At 46.2% G+C, this 8,874-nt stretch overlaps 1 pseudogene; it reads right to left on the bottom strand.

Moving 5' to 3' along the window:
- Positions 1 to 383: 383 nt before the first annotated feature.
- Positions 384 to 499, bottom strand: LOC149441379 (U2 spliceosomal RNA; annotated as a pseudogene).
- Positions 500 to 8,874: the final 8,375 nt, after the last annotated feature.

Genomic DNA, 8,874 nt, shown 5'->3' with positions numbered 1-8,874 from the left:
GTGGTACCGTGCCGAATTGTGCACAGACCAGGCCCTGAGGCCCGTAGCAAAAATTGCCCTGAACTTAGCCAAAAGGCCTGGTCCTTAGGGCGCTGTGCAAAAAGAGGTGAAAAACAGTGGCCATGTGTCATCTTCACACCGTGGGGTCCCACACCCAAGTGTTACTAGTGACACCCCTGAGGCGACTACTCAGGGGGCACTGAGTTTGCGGACTTTTTGCGTCCCCAGCCCCAGGCCAGACCAAGGTAGATCCGTCCAAATCAGGAGGTACTGGGTCCTTCCAGTCTTCTCAGAGGAATTACTCCCGGGGCCCCAGCTTAACTCGTGGCGCTCCCCGGTTTCTCTCCCTCCGGTACTAGCCTTCCGGACCCCCATCATACCAGTGAGGGTACTATACAACAACCATCCCCGCAAAGCTAGAATGGTCGGGAGCACCCCCACTGGACACTGATAAGAACAGATACTACACTTGATCTTAGCCAAAAGGCCGAGAAGCGACTGTGATAGTCAATCACAGGCTATCACAGCGATCAGGTGACCCAGAATCGGGAGTTCCGGGTCCTGATAGTTAGTACAAGACCTGGGGCTCATGGTGAAACCCTGGTCTTTGTTCTAGCAGCATGCTGCATGGGAGATATGCAAATATGCTGCACCATGACATAAATCCCAGTGCAGTGAGGCAGAGCTGTAGATAATTTAAGTTTACTTGTGTTTGGTGGTGGTAAAAACGTGTGGTAGCAAAGTGGAGCCATTAAGCTTTGCACTGCAGCTTGGCAAAAATGATCCCCCTGTAGAGTTCAGCAGCCAGTACCACCTGCTGAACGCAATCTATTCAACTGAATGGGGGCACCCAGCAGTAACACAATGCACGCGATTGTGGCACGTTAGTGCCGGGTTTAAAGTGGTTAAAATGGTGGTGAAAAAGCAACACAGTGCCTCCTCACTGCCTGCCAATTGCTCTCTGAAGAGCAATCCCAATACAGATCCTCTTTAGAGTGCAACACTAGTGAAAACTAGCCCTAACTGTTTATGTAGCTGAAATCCTAAGGTTTTTAAATATACACCAGCTATATCCTTCCTGAACTAATGTTTTACTTGGATCCATACTTAGTTTTTTTTTTAACACTGTAGACATAAAGTGTTTTCAAAAAAGAGTTATAATTGGTACCTACTGCATTATTTCACTGTGTATCCACCCTTATCTGCACATCCATTGGTTACCTGCTGTTACCCTGGATGCACAGAGATTTTGTCCAAGGGCAGACATGTATCCCTACCTGCAGGTAACCACTGGATGTGCAGATACATGCGGAGACATGATTACAGCAGCAGGCAGGCTTGGCTCTTTTCAGTCCATCACCTTGTTGTACAGGCTGAGCAGCTGCCGATGATTGGACCACCCGGGAACCCGGATGCAGGTACTTGCAGTATACTTGCGGCACCATGGTCATTTAGGATGTATGAATGAAACCCAGACTGGATTTTAGCTGACCTTACTGTTCATTACTGTGTGTTTTTTACACCTGGTCAGTAAGGTTGGCTCTTATTCAGTCTAAGCCTTGGTTCACATATATACGGCCATGTGGGCCCCGATTTGCACAGACACGAAAGCCCATTCATTTGAATGGACTCCCATGCCCCGGGGCACACAGGGAAGAAGTCCCTGGACTTCTTTGGAGACCGCAGCCCGCACGAGAACCTCGGTTCCCAGTGTGGTTGCGATTTCCAGAGCGGGCGGTGTGCCATTAGAAGTAATGGCACCCGCCCACAGGTCCGCATTCTTCTGTGTGGGTGGTGTGGGTGCACGGATTTTTATGCGGATCCGCAGCGGCACCACCCACACATATGTGAACCTAGCCTTAATGTGCAAATTGAGCAGGTGCACGTGGCATCATATTATGGCAGGCAGTGCACTCACTGATTTTCTTTTACTTTTTAAAAATTGTGTATCATAAGGAATTTTATGAAGTGAATTGCTTACCACAATATGGTCCCCTTTGCACCTGTTAGGTTTGCCATTTCATCCCTTTAAAACTGAACACATATTAATTACACAGGTTCTGTGGCTGATTAAGATGATAATTAAACTCACTTAGTAACTTATCTGCACTAAATTAGCCTCAGAAACTGTGTAAATTCTATATGTTCTGTTTTAAAGGGATGAGGTGGTAACCCTGGCACCTGCTCGGGTGGCACATTACGACTGGATAACAGCCAACCTTACTGTGCAACTGGAGCATTGCAGAGGGCTATACATTGTGGTAAGCAGTGCACTCCCATCATTTTATTTAATTTTTTATTAAACTGAGTGCATTTATTACATTTTTGCAAAAGGTGGAATTTGCCTTTAAAGTACAACCCAGTATACATGGTCCAGTGATCAGGAGTATGCTATGTACAGCCATATAGAATACAGAGGTCAGGCTTAGCTAACCACTTGCCCTTAAGAAGATTTACCCCCTTCATAACCAGGCCATTTTTTTCTATTCAGCACTGTGTTACTTTAACTGACAATTGCACTGTCACGCAAAGCTGTACCCAAACAAAATTTATTATCCTTTTTTCACACAAATAGAGCTTTCTTTTGGAGGTATTTGATCACCATTGGGTTTATTTGTTTTTGGAAAAAAAAACATATTTCTTTCTGCTATAAAATTAAAGAATCAAATTTCTTCATAAATTTTGGCCAAAATATATTCTGCTACATGTTTTTGATAGAAAAAATCCAAATAAGGTGTGTATTGATTGGTTTGCATAAATGTTATAGCGTCTACAAACTATAGTATATACATTATATTTCCAAAAGTATTGAGATGCCTGCCTTTCCACTCACATGAACTTTAACCCAGTTTACTGGCAACCCAGTCTTAGTCCGTAAGGTTCAATATTGAGTTGGCCCTCCCTTTGCAGCTATAACAGCTTCAACTCTTCTGGGAAGACCATCAACAAGGTTTAGGAGTGTGTCTATGGGAATGTTTGACCATTCTTCCAGAAGCGCATTTGTGAAGTCTGGCACTGATGTCAGATGAGAAGGCCTGACTCACAGTCTCCGCTCTAATTCATCCCAAAGGTGTTCTGTTGGGTTGAGGTCAGGGCTCTGTACAGGTCAGTCAACTTCCTCCACCCCAAACTCACTCACCCATGGACCTTGCTTTGTGTACTGGTGAGTAGTCATGTTGGAACAGGAAGGAGCCATCCCCAAACTCTTCCCACAAAGTTGGGAGCATGTACCGTATTTTTCGCTCCATAAGACGCACCTGACCATAAGACGCACCTAGGTTTTAGAGGCAGAAAACAGGAAAAAAAAAATTCTGAACTAATGGACTGCAGACATAGTATAGGAGATGACCAGAGACTGCAGACAGCACAGGGATGACCAGAGACTGCGGACAGCACAGGGATGACCAGAGACTGCGGACAGCACAGGGATGACCAGAGACTGCGGACAGCACAGGGATGACCAGAGACTGCGGACAGTACAGATGACTGCTGACCTTTGGGGAGGTGGGGAGCGGGTACCTGAATTTGACAGGTACCCGCTCTTACTTCCGCAGAGTTTTTGTTTGATCTTACCTGTTCCTCGATCCAGACGCGCGCTGTCTTCCCGGCTTCTGTAATGGTGCCCGGCATGACAGCCGGGTGCCCAGTGCGCATGAGCGAGAAGCACTTGCGCTTTGTGATTGGTCCGGCGGCTTCTGGGATCTGTCATGTGTCCCAGGTACCGCCTTACCATTCACAAAAAGCACCGCTTCGTGCGCATGAGCACTTGACTCCCGGCTGTCATGCCCAGTGCCCACACTACAAAAGCCGGAAGACAGCGCGCCGCTGGATAGAGGAACAGGTAAGATCAAAGAACAAAGAAGTAAGAGCGGGTACCTGTCAAATTCAGGTACCCGCTCCCCACCTCCCCAAAGGTCAGCAGTCATCTCCATAAGGTCCCGTTGCAGAGCTGAGCAGCCGGCCCGGTATTCTGACACAGTCGCGGTGGAAATACCGGACCGGCCGCTCCATATTCGCTCCATAAGACGCACTGACATTTTCCCCCCTTTTTTTGGGGGAAAAAAGTGCGTCTTATGGAGCGAAAAATACGGTAATTGTCCAAAATGTCTTTGTATGCTGACACCTTAAGAGTTCCCTTCAATGGAACTAAGGGGCCAAGCACAACCCCTGGAAAACAATACCAGACCATAATCCCCCCTCCAACAAACTTTACACTTGGCATAATGCAGTCAGTCATGTACCATTCCCCTGACAACCGGCAAACCCAGGCACGTCCATCGGATTGCCAGACATGTGTGATTCATCACTCTAGAGAACACATCTCCACTGCTCTAGAGTAAGGCTTGGATGCAGCTGCTCGGCCATTCCATGAAGCTCTCTATGCACTGTTGTTGTGATAATCTGAAGGCCATTCGTTGTTTGGAGGTCTTTAGCTATTGACTCTGAAGACGGTGACTTCTGCGCACTTTGTGCTTCAGCATGTGCTGACTCCACTCTGTCATTTTATGTGGCCTACCACTTTGTGGCTGAGTTGCTTTTGTTCCCAGTTGCTGCCACTTTGTTATAATACCAGTAACAGTTGTCTGTGGAGGATTTAGTAGCAAGGAAATTTCATGGATGGACTTATTGCACAGGTAGCAACCTATCACGGTACCACGCTTGAATTCACTGAGCTCCTGAGAGCGACCCATTCTTTCACAAATGTTTGTAGAAGCAGTTGCATGCCTAGGTGCTTGATTTTATACACCTGTGGGCATGGAGGTGATTGGAACACCTGAATCCAATGATTTGGAGGGGTGTCCAAATACTTTTGGCAATGTAGTGTATACTGGAATTTGTATTTTTTTATACTGCTAATGGCGGCAATCAGCAACGTATAATGGGATTGTGATACTGCAGCAGGCAATCTTACACAAACTGACGCTGGGGCTGGGGGGGGGAAACTGACTAACTGCCACTGGCATCTCCAGTTATACTAATACAGTGATCGGTGATAATACTATACACTGTCACTCTACTAATGACACTGGCTGGGAAGCGGTTACCATCTAAGGAGATCAAGGGGTTAAATGTGTGCCTAACTGTGTGTAATATCTGCAAAGTGTGTTTTTTACTAATGATCTCTCAGTTTCTCATCCCTGCAGAGAGATTGTTCCCTCTGTACAGAACTCCGTGTTGATTGTCAATACAGAGCTCTGTGCTGTGACTGGACACAGATGACCAGCAGGTTCTGGCTGTGGAGCATTGGCCGTGACTTGCTGACAGACTCCCTGTGCAATTACAGTGGGTGCCGGGTGGGGGGTACAAGTAGGTGGCAACGTATCAGTACATCATTTTGCCTACAGCCACCGGCAAGTGGCTAAATAGCAGCAAATACACTATCTCCCCCCAATAAAAAATATCTGCTATTAAAAATCCCCACTACGCCAGTTAAAAAGGTTTGCAAAAAACTCCCCATTCCTTCCAGCAAGCCCCTAAGAACAAAAATATGCCCCTCCAAGCAAATCTCCCTCCTAAAGGATACCCCCCTTCCCTCAAGCATCCCATGAAAGGAAAACCATTCCCCCTCCCTCTCTCCTAAGAAACACCCCCACCCCAAGCAAAGATCCCCAGTGCAAAATACCTCCCTCCCTCAAATATCCACACAAAATTAAACCCCCTCTCTAACCCCCCCAAAGTACCTGCCTCAGTCACCCCCCTCCCCAGCAACAATTCCTAATCCTGAAGAAATCTTCCCTTCATTCAAGTAAACTCTCCTCCCAGAAGCAAGTTCCTGCTCTTACAACCCCCTGTAAACTTTCCCACAAGAAACTCCCCCCTTCCCCAAAAGCAAATACACCCCCTTTCCTAATCCCCCTCCAAAAGAGACTCCTCCCAGCTGGAATGTTCACCCCCTCCTTCCCCCCAAACAGAAGGTCTATGTCTCTCCACTTACCAGACTTCAGATTCACAAGGCAGGACAACCTCTGCATCCCCGGTCTCCCTTTGGCTGTGTTTTAGGACACAGAGCTGAGAAGGAGTCCGAGATCCTTCGGTTGTGTTCTGTCATTTCCCGTTGTCTGTGCATTCCGAGTACCTCAAGGAGATGGCTGGTAGATGCCTGGAGCTAGAGTTTCATGTCTCTGGGGGTCCCCTGTATCACCTTATCAACAGCCCTTTAGCTGACAGATCACTGCAGCTCTGACTGCTTCTGTTGAGACACTGACTGGGCATTTTGGTAGGAGACTCTGGTTTGAACCCCCCTGACCCTCCCTTATCTACGCCCCTGGAGTGAGGCCGCATATTTATGGGAGGTCGGTGTCCAGGGGTTAACGATTTTCTCTTTCTCTGTTTTAGTCCAGTTCTCTAGCTTGAACTAAATTCCTATCCCTTTGTTTCTATCACCAGCAGTCATCAAGGCAATTCAGGCTTCTGTACAACCTCATGTAAGGTTTGTGACCTTATGCACCAGTGCTTTTTTGCTTGGCTTCAAAACAATGTGTCATATACATTTTACCTCCATTTACACCTTGGGTGGACAAAATATTTTTAATTGTGGGCTCTAACCCCTGGCGCTCTTTATACATGTGTACTTCTCTTCATCTGGTTCATATGATGTGAGCTGCTGTGTTTTGCCATTCATACCACAAACTGATGCTCATTAGACACCTATCGTTCACCTTAGCGTGCAGCCCCTTGGTTTTCACTGTGGGGCAAAGGTTTGGACTCTCTGTCCGGCTGCTAACACTTCAGCTAGGAAGTTTTTATCTTTCCAGGGCTTGGTCTGGTGCTGGGGAGAGGGGCCAACTACCTGGAGCCATGAAGACGTGGTAGGTGTTGGACAAAGGCCAGTGGCGCTCTGTCCTGTTTTCAGTGCTTCAGCTGGGGAACCCTCATCCTCCGCTCTGGCTGACTGTTGTTGCCTTATGAGGGGTTTATGTATAATTTCCATTAGACACTGTAAATAGGTATTTGTATAACTATATTTTAACAAGTTGCAAGGTTAGAAATAATAGAGATTGGTTTAATATGGGTGTACTGTACATATACATGGGAGCAAGGGTGTAGTGTAGGAATGTTTTGATGTACGGAACATGTGCATGTCACAGAGAATGCTTTATTATACTGTATGTGAGAAGGGATAACCATTAAATTTCCTACTGTAGTACTCACCCCCGCAGGAACCGCTGGAATTAATGGGCACTTCTGTCCTTCAATGATGAACCATATACAGTGAGGAATAGAAGTATTTGAACACCCTGCGATTTTGCAAGTTCTCCCAATTAGAAAACATGGAGGGGTCTGAAATTCACATTGTAGGTGCATTCCCACTCTGAGAGACAGAATTTTAAAAAAATTCAGGAAATCACATTGTATGATTTTTAAAGAATTTATTTGTCTTGCACTGCTCAACATAAGTATTTGAACATCTGAGAAAATCAGTGTTAATATTTGGTACAGAAGTCTTTGTTTGCAATTACAGAAGTCAAACGTTTCCTGTAGTTGTTGCCCAGGTTTGCACACACTGCAACAGGGATTTTGGCCCACTCCTCCACTCAGATCTCCTCTAGATCTGTCAGGTTTCAGGGCTGTCGCTGAGCAACACAGAGTTTCAGCTCCCTCCAAAGATGTTCTATTGGATTTAGGCCTGGAGAACCTTGGGCCACTAGCTAGGCCACTCCAGAACCTTGATATGCTTCTTACGGAGCCACTCCTTGGTTATCCTGGCTGTGTGCTTCAGGTCGTTGTCATGTTGAAAGACCCAGCCACGACCCATCTTCAATGCTCTGACTGAGGGAAGGAGGTTGTTGCTCAAAATCTCACAATAAATGGCCCCATTCATCCTCTCCTTAATACAGTGCAGTCGTCCTGTCCCCTTTGCAGAAAAGCACCCCCAAAGCATGATGTTACCACCCCCATGCTTCACAGTAGGGATGGTGTTCTTGGGATGCAACTCATCCTTCTTTTTCCTCCAAACACGACGAGTGAAGTTTAGACCAAAAAGTTCTACTTTGGTCTCATCTGACCACATGACTTTCTCCCATGCCTCCTCTGGATCATCCAGATGGTCATTGGCAAACTTCAGACGGCCCTGGACATGTGATGACTAGAGCAGGGTAACCTTCCATGCAATGCATGATTTGAAACCATGACGGTGTAGTGTTCTACCAACAGTGACCTTTAAAACTGTGGTCCCAGCTCTCTTCATGTCATTGACTAGCTCCTCCCTTGTAGTTCTGGGCTGATTCCTCACCTTTCTTATCATCAGTGATACCCCACGAGGTGAGATCTTGCATGGAGCCCCAGTCTGAGCAAGACTGACAGTCATCTTTAGCCTCTTCCATTTTCTAACAATTGCTCCAACAGTTGATCTATTTTCACCAAGCTGATTGGAAATTGCCCCGTAGCCCTTTCCAGCCTTGTGGAGGTCCACAATTTTGTCTCTGTTGTCTTTTGACAGCTCTTTGGTCTTGCCCATGGTAGTAGTTGGCATTTGACTGACTGTGGGGTGGACAGGTGTCTTTAAAGAACTCAGACAGGTGCTACTAAGTTAGATTAATGAGTGGAGTAAAGGTGTTTTTTTTAAAGGCACAGTAACAGGTCTTTGAGAGCCAGAATTCTTGCTGTTTCTTAGGTGTTCAAATACTTATGTTCAGCAGTGCAAGACAAATAAATTCTTTAAAAATCACACAATGTGATTTCCAGAATTTTTGTTTTTAAATTCTGTCTCTCAAAGTGGGAATGCACCTACAATGTGAATTTCAGACCCCTTCATGATTTCTAAGTGGGAGAACTTGCAAAATCGCAGGGTGTTCAAATACTTCTGTTCCTCACTGTATATTGGATCCACAGCACACCAGTACACCTTGTGGGAAGTTTTATAACAGGTTTAAT

The sequence above is a fragment of the Staurois parvus genome, unplaced genomic scaffold (genome assembly GCF_062004578.1).
Source record: "Staurois parvus isolate SC_StPar_1 unplaced genomic scaffold, SC_StPar_1.0 ptg000996l, whole genome shotgun sequence".
Lineage (NCBI taxonomy): Eukaryota > Metazoa > Chordata > Amphibia > Anura > Ranidae > Staurois > Staurois parvus.
Note: the sequence above shows the minus strand (reverse complement) of the source record. Positions and strands in the feature narration are given on the sequence as shown.